Source organism: Balaenoptera ricei, chromosome 6 (assembly GCF_028023285.1).
Source record: "Balaenoptera ricei isolate mBalRic1 chromosome 6, mBalRic1.hap2, whole genome shotgun sequence".
Classification (NCBI taxonomy): Eukaryota; Metazoa; Chordata; class Mammalia; order Artiodactyla; family Balaenopteridae; genus Balaenoptera; species Balaenoptera ricei.
In genome coordinates this window covers 23,214,714-23,239,920 of record NC_082644.1, presented here as the reverse complement: position 1 = coordinate 23,239,920, position 25,207 = coordinate 23,214,714, and the positions used below count along the sequence as shown (strand labels likewise).

At 39.0% G+C, this 25,207-nt stretch overlaps 1 protein-coding gene and 1 pseudogene across 12 annotated transcripts in view; one reads left to right on the top strand and one right to left on the bottom strand.

Moving 5' to 3' along the window:
- LOC132368245 (uncharacterized) overlaps positions 1-25,207 on the bottom strand; it is a 670,503-nt gene that overhangs the window by 171,197 nt on the left and 474,099 nt on the right. The window lies entirely within an intron of this gene.
- LOC132367687 (synaptosomal-associated protein 23-like) lies at positions 14,181-14,671 on the top strand (annotated as a pseudogene).

The window sequence follows — 25,207 nt, the reverse complement described above, 5'->3', positions numbered from 1 at the left end:
TCCTCACACAGACACACTACATTCTATGGGGTAAGAGGAAGTCAAAAGTCCCCTTGAGTCCTAGATCAGATTGTCACAAATATTACTCACTCCACATTCTTTTGGTCAAAGCCAGTCACAAGGTCATTCTAGGTAAATAAACGGGATAAAAGACTCTACCTCTTAAAAAGATGGACAGTAAAGCCATGTATTTCAAAGAGGTGTGTCTACAGGAAATGGAGACTTGTTGTAGTCATCAATTTAACAATGTCTTAACATTTAGGACTCCAAATATCTAATTTTCACAACTGAAAGATCCTTTCTTTTCACTTCTCACTTTTCACAGTGTAAATATTCCTAATTTCATATAGCAATCTCTAAACTCTAAACATACTAGCTTTATCAATAAACATGTTTATACAGCACCTGTATTGATAACTTAACATTTTTACCACACAGGCTAAGTACAGTACTCTTGCCACGTGAATTACTAAAGTAGATAATAAGGATAATAATAAGCGTGTTCCTTGTTCCAAAATTATTCCCTGCTACTAGGGCCAGCATCTGAGGACTTCTGATTAACATAACACTTTGTTGTATTTGACATTAATTTTAAAGGCATCAGTTAAAAGTACAAATCCTATATAATTAGGTTGAAACAACTTATTTAAACATGTAACTTTTCATGGAGACCCACCTGTCAATACTTCCCCTCCTCCTTCAGACACTTGAAGGTAAGTGACCATGAACAAATGAGTAATTCTGATTTTTATATTACAATGTGCAGTTTCTGTTTCCTTGACAAGAGGGATAGAAATAAGAAAATATTGGCATTTTTGAATCTCCTAATTAAAGACAATGTGTTTTGCGTTTGTTTATAACTCAAACTGACTATAATACTTCAAGCACAGTGAAATTCACTTACTATTGAACAAGAGATGACTAGTCTCAAAAATAAACTTCCAATGTTCTTCCAAGGTAATTTTATCACAATTGTTTCTGCTAGAAAAGAGGGAAAGTCCAGGTAATACACTCAAAACTTCCATTAGGAGAGGCAGCCCAAATAGTATCCTATCACCTTATGATTTTCATGCTGCTTTCACCCACCACAAGGTCGCTTGGCAATGTTCTGAGACAGCCTTCTCTGATTTCGCTTGGCAGACTGAGGCAGTTTTTCTACTCTGTGATTGATTGCAGCATTACCTGGACAGTCTTAGTCCAAGCTCCCCTGTGAAAGTCTTGAATAATGTGTAACTCCTGCCATGAGCTCAGCATCTGATTTATTACACCTCATTATTGCAGCTGCCTGTCTGTGTACAGAGGCAGCAGGTAGTGAGAGCACACAGAGTACAGGGAAGAAGACAGTCACCATCCCCCCAAAGCAGCCTAAACAAGACGCACAATGGAATTAGAGTCTACATTACAAAACTCCAAACTAAACACAGAAGTTTTCCTGTTAGAGACTTAGTTAGTGTGGACCTAGCCAATGCCTCCACTCTATCTTTCTCATAACATTCATCTTACCTGTGTCCTAGCCAAATGTTAGACCCACAGTGAAATTATCCCCCATTTTGTTCAATCGCAAATAACCCCATTTTGAATTGAACTGAATACAAGAAAACATCCAAAACAATATAAGCATACAAGTGGCCAAGACCTATATTTAAACCAACAAAGAACAACAGCCAACATTCATTCAGAATTACCTATGAAGCATTTCTCACAAAATAACCTAGGTGTCTTAGTTCACAGCATCAGTGTTCCTGTTTTTGAGCTGGTGGTGTCATTGTCACTAATCAATTCTCTTTATGTGAGAAAGATCCCCAAACATTCTCTTTTATCACATTTTTGTTTCATTTAAGAATAGCCTTCCCGCAACACTTACAAAGGGACTCCTCTGTTGAATTGTACACTTGAAATGGATTAATTGCAGGGTATGTTGATTATATCCCAAAAGAGGCCTGAGAGGAAAGAGAGACGGAAAGAGAGAGAGTTTCCTGCCTGCCAAGTTTTCTCTCAGGACTATTGAACTCTGATTCTCAGAGAGGAGTTGTTAACCCTCTCCCAGTGTACAGGTGCACACATCCTACATTAGCTGGGGATGTGGGCTCTATGATTATCTTAAAATCCAATGATAAATGTGGGGGCGATCACCTGTTATGTACTGAATGTTTATGTACTCCCCAAATTCATATGTTGAAGTCCGCAAGTAATGCTATTTGGTGGCAGGCCTTTAGGAGGAAATTAAGTTTAGATGAGGTCATAAGGGTGGGGCCCCCATGATGGGATTAGTGTCCTTATAAGAAGAGATAGAGCTTGCGCACTCTCTCTCCACTGTGTAAGGACACAGCAGGAAGGTGGCCACCTGCAAGCCAGGAAGAGGGTCCTCACCAGGAACTGAATCTGCCAGCACCTTGATGCTAGATTTTAAGCCTCCAGAATTATGAGAAATAAATATCTATTCTTTAAGCTACCCAGTCGGTAGTGTTTTGTTAAAGCAGCCCAAGCAGATTAATATGTCATCTCTGGGCATCTTTACAGTGAGTTACCTTCTTTACGCTTAAGTGCCTTTACCTAAGGCATTGGGCATCAGATTGTTAGCAAAGTTTGTAGTGCTTAAAAACCTTCCACCCAAAGAGCAAACAGAAGACATCTCTGTCTTGATAGTCTGTACTATTTGGGGATCCTGTTAGGCATATTTTGTAGGGAGAAAATGGCATAGGCTTTTAAGATGTCCTGGGTAGAGTCAGAGAAAAAGTCGTTTAAGGTCAAGTTGATAAAGAAAAATGTTCCTGGCGAGAATTTATCTCAATTTCACTAAACATGGCAGTAACAAAGTATTTAATTAGTTCCTTCTTCTTGATACGCCTGCCCTCTCCACCAACATCAGAAGCATACTTGAAAAATAGCCTATGAGGTGATCCTGAAGGAGGCAGGCTTGTAGCCTGACTCAAATTTTGATCTGTAAGCTACTGGGTCACAATCCTATGCATAGTTATTTAATGAATACAGAGTTACCTGTTAATATCTGTGTCTCTAAAGTTTTTTTCTCCTTTTGTCTACAGGATAAAACTGTTTTTAGATTTCATAAAAAGAAGCTGCCACATCTACACCCAAAACAGTCAGGTCTCACGGTGTCCTGCTTCTTGCTATTCTTTGAAGGGGACACTCGCTGCTTGATACCCCATACCACCCCCACATTGTTTTTATTTTTGAAAAAATTAAATAATTGCCAGTAACAACCAAGGTCTTTTATGAAGAATAAAACATTCCATGTGTTTTAATTAATGAAAAACAAGGATGTTATGCTTGAAAAACCACAATGATTGCCCTAGGAAGAAAATTAATGTAGGTCCATTTCTCTACACTGTTATTCTAATGGTGTAAAAGGTATGCCAGCACTTCCAAAGCGAGGTGCTAGGTACAGAGGAGGTCTTTAACAAATAAAAAGGAGGAAGGAAATAGGAGAGAATGACCAGACACCTAAAGTAATTACTAAATGACTACAGTCATCTAAAGTGATAATTTTGACTGAGCATAAATCTCCCTAGAAAATACTCATCACAAAGACCTACTACAGTATAGGAGAGAAAGAAGAGTTTTTGGCTGGAAGCCCCAGGAAAATGTCTGTAGCAGTAATTCTCTAACAGTAACACAAGGGAGATAAGAATTTATGGTAACATAATGCAAAACCACAGCACAGAGGCAAGAATATTTGGGGTAGCGCAAGGGAGGGCAAGTGTCCATACAGGTAGAAAATGAAGGATTCATTAGTGAGAAAGGCTAAAGAAGTTGCTGGGGTAGTATGTGAAGGTCTTAAGCACCAAGATAAGGCTGTGGAACTGCACCTTGCACTCAGGACCAGCACCTTGGAAGTGAGTAGCTTGAGCCATATGTCACCATAGCCAGTAGCCTTGCTTATATACAACAGAACCCTGGTAAAGATCATATCTTTGCTTTAGAATGACAACTCTGCTAACAGAGCATAGGATCACAGAGCAAAGAAGACAGAAAACTGTAACAGCAAGAATGGTTAAGGGCCTCCCTAGAGAATTGGTTGTACCAACAGAGTAAAATGGCAGAGCAGCCATTAAAATCATGATCTTAAAAAAAAAAAAAAATGCTATTTTTAAAAAGGAACACGTTTAGGATAAGAAAAGAGAAAATCAGAATACTAAACGCTGCTATTTCCAATTTTTTTAATTATTCAAGATAAACACAAGAAAAATCTTAGTAGTAGACAAAACACATAAAGTCCATTTCCAGGTTGACAATGTGAGAAGCTCCATGAACCCATTCATGGACCCTCTGAGGTTTCACACTGCTTCACACTGTGGAAGAAATAGACTTCACAAAAATAATCTTAGCCAAGTCACAAAACAAATAAAAAAGCAAATAACAACAAGCCAGGAGAGCAGGGAGGGGAATCAGTATCCAGAGTTGCTATAATACATTACCCAAAATGTTCAGCTTTCAACAACAACAAAAACAACCATATGAGAAGTGCAAAGGAAGAGGAATGTTTGACACATCCTCAGGCAAAAAAGCAAGCAACAGAAACTGACTTTGAGAAGGACCAGATTTAACAGACAAAGACTTCAAAACAACCATTGAAAAATATATCAACAACTAAAGTAAATCATGCTTAAAGAAGTAAAGCCTGATATGAAGACACAGTTTCATCAGAGATACCAATAAAGAGGCAGAAATTATTTTTTAAAAAATGGAAATTTTGGTATTGAAAAGTAGTGTAAATATTAATAAAAATAAAAATTCATTGGAAGGACTCACCAGTAGATTTGAACTGAGAGAAGGAACACTCAACAATCTTGAAGACACATAAATGGATAGAGATTATACAATTTGAAAAACAGAAAAAAATAGAATGAAGAAAAATATCCGAGCCTCAGAGAAATGTGGACATTTGGTATCAAATATACCAAAATATATGTGATAGGAGTACCAGAAAAGAGGAAAGAGAGAAAGGAACAGAAAAACTAAATTTTAAATGGCTGAAAACATCCCAAATTTGCTGAAAATTATTAACTTACACATCCAAGAAGATCACCAGCTCCAAATAAGATAAAACACAGTTAAAATGAGATCCTCATCCACCAGAGGGCAGACAGCAGAACCAAGAAGAACTACAATCCTGCAGCCTGTGGAATGAAAACCACAATCACAGAAAAATAGACAAAATGAAAAGACAGAGGACTATGTCCCAGATGAAGGAACAAGATAAAACCCCAGAAAAACAACTAAATGAAGGGGAGATAGGCAATCTTCCAGAAAAAGAATGCAGAATATTGATAGTGAAGATGATCCAGGACCTCAAAAAACGAATGCAGGCAAAGATTGAGAAGATGCAAGAAATGTTTAACAAAGATCTAGAAGAATTAAAGAACAAATAGAGATGAACAATACAATAACTGAAATGGAAAATACACTAGAAGGAATCAATAGCAGAATAACTGAGGCAGAAGAACGGAGGAGTGACCTGGAAGACAGAATGGTGGAATTCACTGCTGCAGAACAGAATAAAGAAAAAAGAATGAAAAGAAATGAAGACATCCTAAGAGACCTCTGCGACAACATTAAACACACCAACATTCGCATGATAGGGGTCCCAGAAGGAGAAGAGAGAGAGAAAGAACCTGAGAAAATACTTGAAGAGATCATAGTCAAAAAATTCCCTAACATGGGAGAGGAAATAGCCACCCAAGTCCAGGAAGTGCAGAGAGTCCCAGGCAGGATAAAGCCAAGGAGAAATACACCGAGACACACAGTAATCAAACAGACAAAAAATAAAGACAAAGAAAAATTACTAAAAGCAACAAGGGAAAAATGACAAGTAACATACAAGGGAACTCCCATAAGGTTAACAGCTGATTTCTCAGCAGAGACTCTGCAAGCCAGAAGGGAGTGGCACAATATATTTAAAGTGATGAAAGGGAAGAACCTACAACCCAGAATAACCTATCCAGCAAGGATCTCATTCAGATTCGACAAAGAAATCAAAAGCTTTACAGACAAGCAAAAGCTAAGAGAATTCAGCACCACCAAACGAGGCTCTACAACAAATGCTAAAGGAACTTCTCTAAGTGGGAAACACAAGAAAAGAAAAAAACCTGCAAAAACAAACCTAAAACAATGAAGAAAATGGTAATAGGAACATATATATCAATAATTACCTTAAATGTGAATGGATTAAACACTCCAACCCAAAGACACAGACTGGGTCTTCCCTGGTAGCGCAGTGGTTAAGAATCCACCTGCCAATGCAGGGGACGTGGGTTCAAGCCCTGGTACGGGAAGATCCCACATGCTGTGGAGCAACTAAGCCCGTGCACCACAACTACTGAGCCTGCGCTCTAGAGCCCGTGACCCACAACTACTGAGCCCATGTGCCACAACTGCTGAAGCCCATGCGCCTAGAGTCTGTGCTCTGCAACAAGAGAAGCCACCACAATGAGAAGCCCATGTACTGCAATGAAGAGTAGCCCCAGCTCACCACAACTAGAGAGGGCCCACATGCAGCCACAAAGACCCAACACAGCCAAAAATAAATTTTAAAAAATAAAATAAAAATAAGTAAATTTTACAAAAAGACACAGACTGGCTGAATGAATACGTAGTGGTCTGGATAGAAGATCAGGCCAGCCACAACATTGCCTTAAGCCAAAGCCTAATCCAGAGGATGGCCCTAACTCTCTTCACTTCTATGAAGGGTGAAAAAGGTAAGGGAACTGCAGGAAAAAATTAAGCCTAGCAGAAGTTGGCAAATAAAGTTTAAGGAAAGAAGCCTTCTTTATAACATAAAAGTGCAAGAGGAAGCAGCAAGTGCTGATGTGGAAGCTATAGCAAGTTATCCAGAAGATCTAGCTAAGATGATTAATGAAGGTGGCTCCACTACACAACAAGTTTTAATGTAGATGAAATGCTCTTCTATTGCAAGCAAGAAGATGCCATCTAGGACTTTCATAGATATAGGGAGAAGTCAATGCCTGGTTTCAAAGCATCAAAGGACAGACTGACTCTCTTGTTAGGGGTTAATGCAGCTGGTGACTTTAAGTTGAAGCCAATGCTCATTTACCATGCCAAAAATCCTAGGGCCCTTAAGAATTACACGAAATGGACTCTGCCTGAGCTCTTTAAATGGACCAACAAAGCCTGGATGACAGCACATCTGTATAAAAATATGGTTTACTGAATATAAGTCCACTGTGGAGACCTACTTCCCAGAAAAAAAAATTCCTTTCAAAATATGAATGCTTATTGACAATGCACCTGATCACCCAAAAATTCTGATGGAGATGTACAGTGAAATTAATGATGTTTTCATGCTTGCTAATACAACATCCATTCTGCAGCCATGGGTCAAGGAGTAATGTTCACTTTCAAGTCTTATTATTTAAGAAAGGTATTTTGTAAGGCTATGGCTTCCATAGATAGTGATTCCTCTGATGGATCTGAGTAAAATCAATTGAAAACCTTCTGGAAAGGATTCACCATTCCAGATGCCATTAAAGACATCCATGATCCATAAGAAGAGGCCAAAATATCAACATACACAGGATTTTGGAAGAAGTTGATTCCAACCCTCATGGATGATTTGAGGGGTTCAAGACTTCATTGAAAGAAGTAACTGCAGATGTGGTGGACGTAGCAAGAGAACCAGAATTAGAACTGGAGCCTGAAAATGTGACTGAATTGCTGCAACTCCTTGATAACAATTTAATAGATGAGGAGTTGTTTCTTGAATGAGCAAAGAAAGTGGTTTATTGAGATGGAATCTACTCCTGGTAAAGACACTGCAAAGATTGTTGAAATGGCAAGAAAGGATTTAGGATATTACATAAACTTAGTTGATAAAACAGTGGCAAGGTTTGAGAGGACTGACTCCAATTTTGAAAGAAGTCCTACTGTGGGTGAAATACAATCAAACAGCATTGCATGCCACAGAGAAAATGTTGATGAAAGGAAGAGTGAATCGACGTAGCAAACTTCATTGTTGTCTTAATTTCAGGAAATTGTCACGACCACACCAACCTTCAGCAACCACCACCCTGATCAGTCAGCAGCCATCCATGCATGCAAACCCCTCCACCAGCAAAAAGATTGTGACTGGCTGAAAGTTCAGATGCTGGTTACCATTTTTTAGCAATAAAGTATTTTAAATTAAGGTATGTACATTTTTTAGACATAATGCACACTTAATAGACTACAGTATAGTGTAAACATAACTTTTACATGCACTGGGAAAGCAAAAAAATTGTGTGGCTTGCTTTGTTGTGATATTCTCTTTATTGCAGTGGTCTGGAACCAAACCCACAATATCACCAAAGTGTGCTGGTAATCCCATTCATGAGGGCTCCATCCTCAAGATTAAATCATCTCTGAAAGCACTTACATCCAAATATCATCACATTGGGGACTAGGTTTCAACGTATGAATTTGGGGAGGGAGGAACACAAACATTCAGTCTATAGCACTCACCAAGGAGAAGAGAGGGACACAGTAGGAAGAGACAGTTAAATGTCAGCATGCCTAAGACTAATCCTGGTCTCCACGACTATCCTCTAGGTCCCTCACTTTTCTCCTCAGATTGATTTACTCGTATTCAGAAACACATCATATTATTTAGAAAATTTCTAAAAAAGCCCCCCATGAAGACACACTTATATGAATATAAGGTAAAATAAAAGAACATATTCTAGAAGAAATAATACCATGGGACTAAAAAAAAACCTGCCTCCAGAAAGTGTAGAGTCTGCTCTTCCAGGGGAAAGCTCAGTGAAACACAGTATATTTGTAATAGATATTCTGTTTCCATGCACAGAGGTGCCTGCTATACTGCCTATCACACTCTAACGAAATAAAAGAATGCTCTAGTAAGACATGTACAAAGTTTCCAATAACTACATTAAATGCAAAACAAGCTGTTGATATTTACTCAAATGCCAGTGTTTCAATATTCATTTACATAACAAATTGCCAGCCACAGGTGTTAGTTTCTGCAAAAAACCCACAGTATATAATGTGTTAAGTTAAATCATTTTTCAGCTGAGGCGAAGTGAAGATGGCAGAGTGAGAGGACGTGGAGTTCACATCTCCCCACAACTAGGGCACCTACCAGATGCTTTTGGGGGACCTTGACACTCAGGGGTACTGGAGGAACCCCTGAGCAACTGAGTGGGATGTGGTGAGGGGAGTGAGGGGGGAGAAGTGGAGGCCGGATGGAATTGGCGTCCCTGAGGGGTGGTATGGGGAAGGTAGGGGTTCCCACGCCTGGAGGGACCCCCCCGGGACTGGAGAATGAGAGGAGAATGTGCCTAGCGTTTCCACTACCCACTCGGGCCCCAGGGACCTGCTGGGCTCCCGGGCCAGGGCCTCTGCCCTCCAGGATTCCCTCCAGCTGCACTGGTCCTAGGGGCGTAGGAGTGACGGGGGGGAAGAAGAGGAGAGGCAGACAGGGAGGGGCCCTCCGGGACCGGAGGATCAGGGGAGAATGCACCTAATGTTTCTCCTGCCCACTCGGGCCCCAGTGAGCCTGCTGGGCTTCCAGGCCGGGTTCTCCGCCCTCCAGGGGCCCCTCTGGCCACATTGGTCCTAGGGGCATAGGAGGACGGGAGGAGGGGGGAAGAAGAGGAGAGGCGGACAGGGAGGGGAACCACCGAGACCAGAGGATCAGGGGAGAATGTGCCTAGCATTTCTCCTGCCCACTTAGGACCCAGGAAGCCTGCTGGGCTCCCGGGTCTGGTCCTCCATCCTCCGGAGCCCTCTCTGGCCACGTTGTTCCAAGGGAGGTAGGAAGATGGGAGGAGGGGGGGAAGAGAAGGAGAGGTGGACGGTGGGGTGAAACCTCTGGGATTGGAGGCTCAGGGGAGAATGTGCCTAGCGTTCCCCCCACCCACTTGTGCCCCAGGAAGCCTCCAGGGCTCCTGGGTAAGGTCCTCTGCACTCCGGGGCCCCCTCTGCCACGTGGGTCCTAGGGGTGTAGGAGGAAGGGAGGAGGAAGGGAGGAGGAAGGAAGAGGAAGAGAGGCTGATGGGGCGGGTTCACTCAGGAACCGGAGGATCAGGGGAAGCATAGCTGGTGTTTCCCTCACCCTCTCCCTATGCCCTCTGGGGCCCCCTCTGGCCGCGTGGGTCCTAGGGGCGTGAGAGGGAGGGAGGCAGGGAAGCAGAGGAGGGGCGAATGAGGAGGGACCCTCTGGGATCAGAGGATTGGGGGAACACGCCTAGCATTTCCCCCACCCACTCAGGCCCAGGGAACCTCCTGGGGTCCCGGGCCTGGTCCTCTGCCCTCCTAGGCCAGGGGAACTCTGGGGGCCTCCAGCCTCCCTGAGTCTAAGCCCCAACCCCCACCCCCAGGGCCTTTTCTGGCCACATGGGACCTAGCCTAAACCCCGCCTGCTGCCTAAACACCGCCCCTGCCTAAGGTCCACCCCCCCATAGCCAAGGCCTTTTACGGGTTTTTTTTTTTTTCCATTTATTGCTACTGTGGTTCTGTTTTACCTCCTGGTTGTTGTTTCATCTTTATTTTTATTTTTTTCTAACATATCTGTTTGTTTTCTAATCTTATTTTTTACTCTTTCTTATTGTTGTGCTCCTTTTTTGCTTTTATTTTTCATGGCCACCCCGCACGGCTTGCAGGATCTTGGTTCTTGGACCTGGGGTCAGGCGAGCTCCTGTGGTCGGAGATCCGAGTCTGAACCACAGGATGAACAGAGAACCTCAGACCACAGAGAATATTCATCAGAGTGAGGTCTCCCAGAGGTCCTCATCTCGGTATCAAGACCTAGCTCTACCCAACAGCCTACAAACTCCAGTGCTGGAGGCCTCAGGCCAAACAACCCATAAGACAGGAAAACAATCCCACGCATCAAAAAACAAAAAAAATGAAACGACAAAAATAATATCTTACAGTTGAAGAAACAAGGTAAAAACCAACAAGAACAAATAAATGAAGAGTAAATAGGCAACCTACCTGAAAAATAATTCAGAGTAATGATAGTAAAGATGATTCAGAACATTGGAAATATAATGGAGGCACGGATCGAGAAAATACAAGAAATGTTTAGCAAAGACCTAAAACAACTAAAGAACAAACAAACAGAGATAAACAACACAATAACTGAAATGAAAAATATACTAGAAGAAATCAGTAATAGAATAAATGAAGAAAAATAACGAATAAGTCAGCTGAAAGACAGGATGGTGGAAATAACTGCCAAGGAGCAGAATAAAGAGAAAAGAACAAAAAGAACACAAGACAATCTCAGAGACCTCTGGGACAACACTGAACACACCAACATTCGCATTTTAGGGGTCCCAGAAGAAGAAGAGAAAAAGAAAGGGTCGAAAAAATATTTGAAGAGATTATAGTTGAAAACTTCCCTAACGTGGGAAACGAAATAGCCACCCAAGTCCAGGAAGCGAAGACAGTCCCATACAGGATAAACCCTAGGAGAAACACACCAAGACACATATTAATCAAACTAACAATAAATTAAATTCAAAGAAAAAATATTAAAAGCAGCAAGGGAAAGGCAAAGAAACACTTATAAGGGAATCCCCATAAGGTTATCAGCTGATTTTTCAGCAGAAACTCCGCAGGCCAGAAAGGAGTGGCAGGACATACTTAAAGTGATGAAAGAGAAAAACCTACAACCAAGATTACTCTACCCAGCAAGGATCTCATTCAGATTCGCTGGAGAAATCAAAAGTTTTACAGACAAGCAAAAGCTAAGAGAATTCAGCACCACCAAACCAGCTTTAAAACAAATGCTAAAGAAACTTCGCTAGGCGGGAAACATAAGAGAAGAAAAAGACCCACAGAAACAAACCTAAAATGATTAAGAAAATGGTAATAGGAACATACATATTGACAATTACCTTAAATGTAAATGGATTAAATGCCCTACCAAAAAACAAAGACGGGCTGAATGGATACAGAATCGAGACCCATATATATGCTGTCTACGAGAGACCCACTTCAGACTTAGGGACACATACAGACTGAATGCGAGGGATGGAAAAAGATATTCCATGCAAGTGGAAAACACAAGAAAGCTGGAGTAGCAATACTCATAGCAGATAAAATAGGCTTTAAAATAAAGACTGTTACAAGAGATAACGAAGGACACTACATAATGATCAAGGGATCAATCCAAGAAGAAGATTTAACAATGATAAATATTTATGCACCCAACACAGGAGCACCTCAATAAGTAAGGCAACTGTTAACAACCATAAAAGCGGAAATCGACAGTAACACAATAATAGTAGAGGACTTTAACACCCCACATAAACCAATGGACAGATCATCCAAACAGAAAATAAATAAGGAATCATAAACTTTAAATGACACAATAGAACAGACATTTAATTGATAGTTATAGGACATTCCACCCGAAAGTGGCAGAATACGCTTTCTTCTCAAGTGCACATGGAACATTCTCCAGCTTATATCACATCTTGGGTCACAAATCAAGCCTTGGAAAATTTAAGAAAACTGAAATCATATGAAGCATCTGTTCCAACCGCAACACTATGAGATTAGAAATCATTTACAGGGAAAAAAACTGTAAAAAAACCACAAATATATGGAGGTTAAACAGTGCACTGCTAAATAACCACGAGATCACTGAAGAAACCAAAGAGGAAATTTTAAAAATACATAAAAACAAATGACAATAAAAACACGAAAACTGAAAATGTACAGGACACAGTAAAAGCAGTTCTAAGAGGGACGCTTATAAGCAATTCAATCTCACCTCAAGAAACAAGAAATATCTCAAATTAAGAATTTAACCTTACACGTAAAGCAACTAGAGAAAGAAGAACAACAAAAAACAAAAAAAACCAAACTTAGCCAAAGGAAAGAAATCATAAAGATCAGATCAGAAGTAAATGAAAAAGAAATGAAGGAAACATTACCAAAGATCAATAAATCTAAAAGCTGGTTCAAATTTAAGAAGATAAAATAAAATGAATGAAGGGAGATCAATAGTTTTACAATCATCAACAGATCTGCAGTATAATTATATCCTAGACATATACTCCCTTAGTGCACTTCTGATAAGAAGCTATGGATTAACAGTCCACACTAACTTAGGCTGAGTTGCAGAAGAAAATCTGCATTTATACTTGTGTCACTTTTGCCTGTGCTAAAGAATTCTATTCTAGACAGACTTGCACTATAAAAAGATACATTTGTAATCAACAACAATTGAGAAGATACATGGAAGAAATCACTTCATTTTCATAACAAGAACAATAGCAAAAAAATCAAAAGTATGACGAATGTTTAAAGCAATGTACAAAACCTACATGAAGAAAACTTGTATTTGATAGAACATAAGTCTTTTTTGTTCTATTTACTTTATTTTTAGTCATGATACTTAATGCTTTGAAATTTCAAGTGTTTTTTTTTATAGCTTTAAAGAAGGATATACAAACAACACACAGATATACAGTTCTCAGGGTACCTTTAAATTAAATATTTTTCCTTGATGGGCTGTGTCCATTGCAGTGGGCTCATTGAATTTAGATGAGAAGTGTACCAGAGGAGACAGTATGATTTAAAGGGCATGCATTATATAATAGATATGCTACAAAGTGTATTTCTTTTCATCCCTCAACAGCTCTAAAAAGAAGATATGGGGATGTCCATTAGGAAAGCAAGAGAACTGGTTCCAAAATTTGACTCAAGTTTCCTTACCTAGCCCTTACCCCTAGGCAATTAATTCAGGTCTGCGTATTCCAAAGTTCATACACATCCACTTTCCACTGCCCACTGGTGCACTACTCTAATAAACAGTCCAATAAATAGGAAAGGGGAGTGGAGATCTTTGCTTTTCGTTATAGGCTGTTTAGATTCTAAAGAAGGTTTTCTGTTTTGTGGGATACTTACTATTTTCTCTCTCAGATTTGAATTATAAATGCAGATACCTTATCTTCATTATGAAATTATAGACAGCTTGAGAGCAGAATATGATTCTACTTTGTATCCTTTAGAATATCTAGAACTGAGATAATAAATGAACAGACTAGGCATAAAAAGGAGAAGGATTTCAAGAAATATGGGTGGGAGTTCGGCCTGCAGGTGTCCAAGCTGCTGCGGCCAGAAGGGAGTGGCCAGAACTGCTTGAGTATCTACATTTCAGTTTCTGCACCTATCAAGAGTTTTAATTCATCATGGATAATCTGTCAGCAGAAGAAATTCAGCTGAGGGCTAACCAGGTTACTGATGAGTCTCCGGAAAGTACGAGGAGAATCCTGGGTTTAGACATTGAGTCTCAGGATACAGGAATCAAGACTATCACTATGCTGGATGAACAAGGGGAACAACTAAAACACACAGAAGAAGGCATGGACCAAATAAACAAAGACATGAGAGAAGCAGAGAAGACTTTAACAGAACTAAACTAGTGCTGTGGCCTTTGTATATGCCCATGTAATAGTATAACAAATGATGCCAGGGAAGATGAAATGGAAGAGAACCTGAATCAAGTGGGAAGTATCCTAGGAAATCTAAAAAACATGGCCCTGGACATGGGCAATGAGATTGAGGCTCAAAATCGACAAATAGAACGGATCACAGAAAAGGCTAACACCAACAAAGATCGTATTGACAATGCCAATGCCAGAGCAAAGAAACTCACTGACAGCTAAAGCTACTGCTGTACTTTTTTTTAAAAAAATTTATTTATTTATTTATGGCTGTGTTGGGTCTTAGTTTCTGCGCGAGGGCTTTCCCTAGTTGTGGCAAGCGGGGGCCACTCTTCATCGCGGTGCGCAGGCCTCTCACCATCGAGGCCTCTCTTGTTGCGGAGCACAGGCTCCAGACGCGCAGGCTCAGTAGTTGTGGCTCACGGGCCCAGTTGCTCCGCGGCACGCGGGATCCTCCCAGACCAGGGCTCGAACCCGTGTCCCCCTGTACTGGCAGGCAGATTCTCAACCACTGCGCTACCAGGGAAGCCCTGTACTTCTTTATCATTTATTCATTTCCCTAGCTCCTCCTTCAAAGTCATTACCTTTCCAGAGTTTGAAATTTTGTTTCCACACTCTTCTAATTGGGAGATGATGTGGAAGAAGATCTAGGAGTAACAGCCCCCCTATTCTTTTATTTTCTCTTTTTCCCTTGAGGGTAGACTGCTGCTTAGTTTTCCTTCTAGTATTTTCTTTCTCAGTCCATACTCTTAGGTTGGTTTTCATACATCACATATAGTGTTATTTTTCATTCTCTCCATTTACTTAGCAGGTTCTTCTGCTTTCAAAATTTGCAAGCATTGCCAAAGACAGCCACGTAAAAGGAAGCTGGGGGCACTGGGGGCAGGCACAAGGAGGAGAGGCAAGAGATAAGAGGTTGTTACCTCAGTAAAACGTGCAGACCCTAAAGCCAGAAGTTGCATAACCACAGTGAAGATCTAGTTGGGTTTAATTTCTATTTAAGTTGCACTTATTGCCAACTTAGGCCAATGCTTGGTTTTGGAGTCTGTATACACAACATTTTTGTTATACATCACAATTTCGCAACCTCTGCTTCAAAAAAGAATAGAATGAGTTTTCTCAAAGTGAGCTTAATTTCTGAACTCTTCGTGATTCATTTATGTACATAAATTCTATGATCCCATTTCATTTTGCACCATATAGGAATACATGGTATAAATGAATGGCTTTTTATTTTCATATTATTAGTACTATCATTTGGACTTCCCTGGTGGCACAGTGGTTAAGAATCCACCTGCCAGTGCAGAGGACACAGGTTCTAGCCCTGGTCCAGGAAGATCCCACATGCCATGGAGCAACTAAGCCCGTGAGCCACAACTACTGGGCCTGTACTCTAGAGCCCGTGAGCCACAGCTACTGAGCCCACGCACCGCAACTACTGGAACCCACGCACCTAGAGCCCGTGCTCTGCAACAAGAGAAGCCACCGCAGTGAGAAGCCGGCACAGCGCGATGAAGAGTAGCCCCCGCTGGCCACAACTAGAGAAAGCCCACACGTAGCAATGAAGACCCAATGCAGCCAAAATAAATTAATTAATTTAAAAAAATAGTATCATGGTCCCATTACAGGCCTATTAACCTCATAAATGTGTCATTAGTCTTTGAAGAAAAAATATGTAAATATGTATATATAATATGAGAATTTCTCTCTAAGCAGGGCTTAAAATTTTTTGAAAAGTTTGACAAAGTATATCACATGAATTCAGATTTACCTCAATGCCAAGAATTATGTTTAGATAGGAAAAAAGAAACTTGTTTTGATCTCAGGTAGAAAATGGTTAGATTACTCTGAGTTTTATGTAGCTTTAAACTTTTTTTAAAACTAGAATGTATTCTGTTTAACTAAAAATGATTTAGAAAATTATGTCTTTGTTTACTTATTGATGACTGCACTCTCATTCTCTTAGCCTTTTGTATTCAACTTCCAGAATCACATTTGTTTAGATCTTGAACAGTGTTATAAGAATTTGATTGGTATTTGTCACCTTTATTTAAAAACTAGCTTCTGCACACTTCAAAGCTATTGATGTCGATTGGTTTGACCAATAACCACTGTTTGATCCCTACAATTAAATTTTGTAGCTAAGGAAACTGTTTTTTCAAATAAGTGATGTGCTTCTGTGACTACTTTTTGGGGGGTGGAAAGCAATCATTTTGTCAGCTCTTATTTGACAAACTGAATAAAGCAAAGATCCATAAATAAAAAAAAAAAAGAAATATGGATAGAAGGGAAGAGGGAATCAATAATAAATTAGCCAGGTAAATATGTCTTAAACAATAGGTTTTAAGTAGACCTAGTATCATTAAGATATTAGTTATTCCTAAATTAATGTATACATGTAATGTGATCCCAATTAAAATAACAACAGTTTTGGCTTTCATTTTTGTTTTGGTGAGTGGTGAGGTGCTTTAGTCAAGCCAATTCGAAAGTTCACATGAAACATAAACAAAAAAATTTAGTAAAACTCTGAATAAAAGAGCAATAAAGAGTAATGGCTCCTACATGATAGTAAACAATCACATCCCTCTCATGTGCCCAGTACATTCACCCCATTCTAATATCCCCCAAAACCTTAACCCATCCCAGCATCAACTCTAAGCTCAAACTCTCACCTAAATATCATCAACATAAAAGGTCCCAAATCTCATCATCTAAATCAGGCATGGGTGAGACTCTGGGTAGTATGGTCCATGCCTGGAAAAACTGTCTCCCCACCTGTGGACCTATGAAACTAGAAAACAACCTTTTGTAATATGGAAGAATCTTTTGTATTCTATTACAAGTTAATCACTAAAGGGGTGTTGCCTATAAGCTTGAATTATACATAATGGCCCATCTCTGGGAACCCTGCTTTCCAGGTAATGAGTATTAAGCTAAAATACCTTTGTTTAGCTCACAGGAAACATCCTGATCAGGCCCACCTGTGAATGACTGCAGGGAGGAAAATATTAACACATCCCCTCCAGAGGCTGATGGGAACTAGGAAGTGTTTGACTTTACTCCCTCCCCTTTTAGTATAAAAGGAGCCTGAATTCTAACTCAGGCAAGATGGTTCTTTGGGGCATAAGCCCACCATCTTCTCGGTCTGCTGGTTTTCCAAATAAAGTCGTTATTCCTTGCCCCTACAACTCGTCTCTTGATTACTGGCCTGTCGTGCAGCGAGCAGTATGGTCTTAGACTTGGTAACACTTTCTCTTCCAGAATAGAGTGGTGGTACAGGTACAGAATAGACATTCTCGTTTTCATCTAGGAATGGAAAGGGGTCACCAAGCAACTCTAAGCCCAGCAGGACAAATCCCATTAGGTTTCAAAGAAGATTCTCTGTGGCTTGATGCCCTGTCCTTTGGGCCAATGGTGGTGGCCTTGTTGGCCCCTGGCCCTAAGCCGGTGTCTCTGGGCTCTACTTCCATGTCCACACTCTGCCTTTGGAACTGTTCATCCTTTTTCCTGAAGGTCAACCCATGTTTGTAGCCAAGTAGTTCTATCAGTCCCACAACCTGTTTGTAAAATCTCAGGAGTTTAATAGCCTCCCTTCATTTCTTCCTGTCTCTGTTCCCTTCAGTCCAAGCTGGCAGTGTTTCTGCTGATGTAACATTCTCAAAAACCACATTGGTCTTTGGTGTGTGTCAAGGGGGTCTACTCCATTAGGCAAAAGAGTTCTTCACTGAATCTCCCCGTATAAGCCCATCTCTATTCCGGGCTTCTGCTGAGATGGTTGAGTGGACCCAGGAGTCACCTACATAATCTCTTCTGCAACACGTTTTCCAGCCACACCTTGGCCCTCTCTCCCCAGCACACTTCCCCCAAAAATGAATTTCCTCGTTTCTTCATACTCTGTAATCTGGATTGGCTTGAAACCTTCCAAATAATCAAGGGCTGGTTCCTTTTTGCCTAGTAGTTCCTTGTTCAATTTCTCTCTTTCCTCGGGCATTTTACTATCAGCAGGAAGGAGCTTTGCTTGGAAATCTCTTCAGCTCCATATCCGAGTTTATTGCGTGTAAGTTCTATTTTCCACCCAGAATGAAGGAACACAATTCAGCCAAGTTTTCTGCCTCTTTATAACAAAAATTACCTTTTCTCCAATTTCCAATAATATGTTCCTCATTTCCTTTTAAAGTCTCACCAGAGAGATTTATATTTATAATTATAATCATATTTACATTTATATCAAGATTCTGTTCATGAACAATAGGATGTTCATGATGAGACGCTTTCCTTACAATGCTTTTGACTTCTCTCTGAGCTCTCACCAGAATCACCTTTAACATCATATTTCTACTTTCTCATCAAGATGATCTAGGATTTTCCAATCACCAACCTCTAAATTCTCCTAGCCTTTACTCATTACCTAAATTCAAAGCCACTTCCACATTTTTAGGTATCTGTTACTATGGCACCTTAGTTCCCAGTACCAGAATCTGTATTAGTTTCCTAGGGGCTGCCAAAACAAATTTTCACAAACTTGGTGGCTTACAACAACAGAATTGTTTTCTCTCTACAGTTTTGGAAGGCCAGAAGTCAAAAAATCAAGGTTTGGGCAAGGTTAGTTCCTTCTGGAGGCTCTGAGGGACTATCTGTTCCATACCTTTCCCCTAGTTTCTGGTGGTTGCTGGCAATCCTTGGCATTTTCCTGGATTGACCACTCAAATCTCTGCCTCCATCTCCACATGGTGGTCTCCTTTGCGTCTCTGTGTGTGTTCTTTTCTGTTTCTTATAAGGACAATCTCATTTGATTTAGAGACCACTCTCATCTAATGGGATCTCACCATAATCCTTACCTTAATTACATCTGCAAATACCCCAATGCCAAATACGTCACATTCTGAGGTTCTGGGAGGACATGAATTTTGAGGGGACACTATTCAACCCATTATGGTTAGTTATACTTCAAGAAAATTATTATTTTTAAAAAGTTTCCAGAGCTTGCTTATACAAGATAGATAAGCTAGTGTATTAGGGCATTTTTCTCCTACTGAAATGTTCTTCTCTAGCCTGTTTGGCCCATTTTAAAATCCTGGTATCCACATGGTGATTTAAAGTGATCCTCCTTTTCTGTCAAGTAAATTAGAATTTCTGTCTCATTATGCTCCCAGTGTTGAATTTTCCTTTTGATCTGATTGACTTCTGAAGTGATAAGTTCCCAATTTGTTCTGGTACTTTGAGCATATAGTTGCTGTTTTACACATCAGAGCTTAAGGCCCCCTGAGGGGTTTCTGTGATTTTCCCAGGAATCTTAACAGTAAGTTTCATTCATATTTTCACACCATATTTACTACTACTTTCCAGACTCCGGTTTATTCTACCAATTTGTTGCATTTTCGTTGATGTGTATACTCTATTTCTCCCTCTCTTGGTCTCTCTGTGGAGTACAGAATGGCTGTGCGCTGCTTTTCTCTGTTACGCGGTGCTGGTGTGACTGGACCCCTCACTAAAGCAGACTCCCCACCCTTCCTGCCGGGTTCTCCTTAAATTTGTCAGTTTTAAAAAATATTCACCTCATAGCAGACCTTATTATGAGGTCTAACATAACACTTGTAGCCTCAATAAAGCCATTTTTAAAAAACTTGTAATTTCCCAACATTTCATGAAATAAGCAGCTCCACGTTTTTTTTTTAATGTTTCCAATATCATGATTTCATCTTTTTGTTATGCTACCTGACCGTGACCAATGTTAATGTTGTGGAGGTTGCTTTCTGATACAAACTAAGTTATAAGAACTTATTTATGGTCAGGAGTATATAGGCAACTTGTGGGCCAAATTCTTCCCCTCTCTTTCAACATTTTATCCAGCCAAGTACATACACATATCAAAATGCAGCCACCAGTGTCATATAACACTCTGACCTGCTTCCAAATTCAGAGTCTGTCCTTTTATCTCATGACATGGCTGTTACCATCTTGTCCAGAGCCAAGTGTTCCTTGATAATATGCATTCCTTATCAATGCAGCCTCTGCATGGAAATCCCTGAAGATGAAGGTTGGTGTAAACCTTCCTATGTCCATGAAAGTGGTATCAACAGTGTTTGATCCATGAACAAAGTACGTGTGCACTTCTGATGGAAGTTGGGAGAAAATGTGAAAGAGTATAATTGATGGAGCACCCAATGAAATAAAATACAACACTTCAATGTAATGAGTAGCAGGATCTTGATCTACAACATGTGTAGATCAGGGATATATATATATGTATATGGGAATTAGAGCAAAAATGAGTGGGGATTTTTTGTTTTGTTCTTGAGCTCATAGAGGAGTTGTTAAGAAGACTCTTGCAATCATATCATGGAGGTGCTACACCCACAAAGTGCTGCCCCTTTGGTTTTTCATGAGAGGGAAATATATATATATAAAACCTTTATATATATATATATATATATATATATATATATATATATTTCCCTCTCATAAAAATAATATATATACATTAATATTATAGTAAATTATTATATATTGTGAAATATTAATATTACATTAAATTCTTATCTTTAAAATTATTATACAATATATTAAATTATTATATATTCTGTATATTATATTAATAATATATATTTCCCATATATATAACCTTTTTATATATATAGATAGATATACACATAACCTTAATTGTTTTGGGGCTAGTATTTCTTGCAATTGAGTGCAGTTTCCAGTTTTTCACTCCCATTCTGGCTTCCCCTCAAAGAATAGTTCTTATGCTTAAACAGAAGTTACTAAAAATCTCAACATAATTCCCTACTACTCTTCTTGATATAGATAGATAGATACAGATAAACATATAGATATAGATAAAACCAATCAACATTACATTGTATAATTGTGTGGTGATGAAATGCAAAGCAAATTTATTTTTATTTATATTCTCATATAAAATATCAATAAAATAAGTTCCATGTAAGTAAAAGTCAAAAAAAGTATGAAAACTAAATAAATATTCACGCCAGTGAGGTCAGGTAAGGTTATGTTGTGGTATAAAAACTCCAAAAATCTTAGCTGTTAAACAACAAAACTGATTTCTTAGTTATATGATATGTCAAATACATATCATATAGGTTGGCAAGGACAGGGAGGCAAGACTTCACTTGACTGATGCCAAGAGATCTGATCTCCAGTGATTTTTTTTAATGATCTCTCTCGTTGAGAAGGGTGGCATTTGTCTAAAAATCCTTCTCTGAGATCTCTGTCTTTCAATGTATGAATCTATGTAACATCTCAACAGCAGTTAAGAAAAGTGAGTGCTTCTACGTGAAACTGGCTTGAATATTTAGATGAAGAGAACACAGTTTAAGTTTTAAACAAAGTGAATACTCTCTACTTACAAGGGGGTGAGCTCAATGGACATGTAACTACAATCTTGGTATTAGAAATATGTCTTCTCAAAATAACATTACAGAAATACAACTTGAATTTGCTAAAATAAAAAGAGATTGTTTCTCTTTTCTCTGCTTCCCTATATGTGTGTACTTTATTCTTATCCTCCTGGGGGGGATGGCTTTTTTGTTCCTTCAATGAATGTGGGTACCTAAGATTATGTCTTTGGTTCATGAGATGAATCAGATGGGAGTGGGAAAGTGAAACATTTTAGTCTCATTTTAGATTCCTAGGGAAGAATCATGATCATCCAACCCTAGGTCAGAAGCTCATCCCTGATGAATCAACCAGAGGTTCGTCAGCTAAGAATATGACACCTTCTGTAGAGATCATGTGGATGGAAGGCGTTGCAGAGATGAACAGGGTAGAAAGTGTCTCCCAAAAAGAGAACACTGGACAGATAGAACAATAAGTGTCCAGAAAAAAAACAAAGAAAAAGACCCTGAAAAGAAGGTGAGTTACACATCACTGAAGAGTTAGCCAGAAGGACAATTTCATCTAATAGACATTGGGGGTTCAGGGGAAAGGAGTGGTCACAGGTCATTGTTACCAAATGACCCAAGGACTCAGGAACTCTTCTTCATCTCCCAAAGGAGCTTGAGACCGAAACTCAAGAGCACTCCTTGTGTCAGCAGGAAGGAGGTACCACCTTCCCCACATCCACCCTCCTCTTCCTCCTTACGTTCATTAGGAGTCCCTAAATGGGCACATTGGTCTGAATTTTGCCCATTGCCTCCACTGTGTAGTATTTTCTTGTCGCTTTAATTTTCTAATTTTTGTACATGCAGTGTCTTTTCTTGCCTCTTAAAATCATAGATGAATCCAGGGTTTATTTACTTAAAACAGAAAGGTAATTTTCAGCAACTTGGGAATTTTCTTGTCTGTACCCAACACTATCATGGCCTATTTTGAAATGTGAAAGAACATGATGATTCCCAGCCTTAGTCTAACAAGGAGCTAAGTAACTCTGCAATGAAGCAAAATTCTAGATATTTAGCATTACTTTTCTTGTTAAAAAAATTTTTTTTAATATTTGGTTTTACCTGTGTTTTCTTACTGCTTTACCCCACTCTAGTAGAGGATTACCGCCCCCCAGTAATAAAAAGAAGCAAGCATAAAACTTGGAAGAAACCCTCGAGAATACATAAAGAAAAGTGAAATATTTGGATTATTGGTGGAGCTTTTCCCATTTTGTTTTCTACATTCACTATTTAAAATATGCTTCTTACACATAGAAGGGCAGCAAAATGCAATGGCTCTAACAACTTGCAAACATAAAATGTTAATTAAAATTTGTGGCTCTCAAAGTTTCTAATGGCCTATAAAATTCATTCTGCTATCAGAATTTCAGTTTCTGTTCTCTTTTCTTGATTGTATCTCTAATTATAGACTATAAGCTAAAATAATTTTATTTTTATATTTTACAAGAGCTATAAAAGAAAACCACCAAATGTTTAAAAATATAAATGGCTTCCTAAGATTGTTGGTGCAAATACTATTAAATAATTTGATTTCACTATGAAGTGAAGACTTCTAACAGAAATGACTGTGCCTTTATTTCATGGATTAGAATTTAGGGAAAATAATTTCAAATACTGATAAGGTCTAATTAAATTATGGACATAATTCCATCTGTAGGTGATGATATTACATATTCATTTTCTTTTTTATCTAAGTGGCACAAGAATGTGGCAGGAAAAGGTGAGTTATCACTCCATTTTTTGAGTATACATACAAGTTTGGTCTCTTAATCGTACATAGTAGTTAAGAAGTCGAAATGATGACAAAGAAGAGTCAGAAATCAAGACAATGGTGATACTAATAGCTGCCATTCATTAACTAGCCCCATACACCACGCACTGAAACTCCACTTTTTACCACAACACTGAAAGTTACCATTTTATTTTTTTACCAGCTTTATTGATGTATATATATCATATATATTCCCATAGAATTATATGTTATATAGTATAAATATACATATATATATACCATAAAAGTCACCAAATTTAGGTCTAAAATTCAATAGTTTCTAGTAAATTTGTAGTGTTGTACAACTAAGACCACAACCCAACTTTAGAACATTTCCACCCCCACATAAAGATCCCTCGTGTTCATCTGCAGCCACTCTTCATTCCCACTCCAATTCTAAGTGATGACTAATGTACTTTCTGTCTCTACAGATTTATATTTTGTGGATATTTCATATAAATAGAATTTTATAATCTGTGCTTTTTAGAATTTACTTATATCTGAGGTTCATCTGTGTTGTAACATGGATGGGCATTTGTATTATTTCCACTTTTTAGCTGTTGTAAATGATCTGCTATGACCATTCATGTACAAATCTTTGTACAGACACACATATTTTTATTTCTCTTGGATGGACGCTCAGGAGTTAATTTTCAAATAAGTGAAAGCGGCATCTTTTTATATTCCCTTAGCAACGAATGAGGGTTCCAATTTCTCCACATCTTCTCCAGCACTTGTTATTGCCAGTGTTTTTATCTAGTCATTCGAGTGACTGTGAATTAGGATCTCACTGTGTTTTTTACTTGCATTACTAAAATGTCTAAAAATATTGAGAATCATGTATGTGCTTGGTCATTCCTATATATGTCTTCTTTGATGAAATGTCTATTCAAAAATAGTTGTTTATTTTTTATTGCATTTTTCTCTTCTGGTAATTGAGTATGCTTTTAAAATATATTTTAGATACAAGTCATTTATCATATATATGCTTTGGAATTTTTTTCTCCCAATCTGTGGCCTGTTTTTTCATGTATTAATGATGTCTTTTGAAGTTCAAAATGTTTGAATTTTGATGAAGACCAACTTATCTTTATTTAATCACTTGTGCTTTTGATGTTGTATCTAAGACTTTGCCTAACCCAAGGTCACTCTTTTACTTTATTTTTACTGAAGAGGAAACTGAGGTTTGGCAAGACCAAGGAGACACTTACATGCAAGACTGTGTTCCTCTGCAGGATATTGTCCCTGCACGACCTTCCTCTCCACTCACTGCTACCAGTGTAGAATTCAAGTGAAGTCTGATACTGGGCCAGGTTTTTTGCAAGCTGAAACGTTTCTACAGGCAGCATACCCATTTTGAGTGACTGAAGTTCACACAAAAGGACCAGATGTGTCTATCCAGAAAACTCTCCTCTAGTTTCTTCTGTGTACCTTTGGGATGAAGGTAAGAAACGTACCTAGAATATAATTTTTTACTAGGGAGTTTGAATGAGATAATGCAACTCTGCTTTTAGAGCATGAACTTGTTGATCAGCCCTGTCTGCAGCTGGCTGAGCTGTGGTCCTTACTGGGGAGGGAGGAACCTCATCATGGCATCC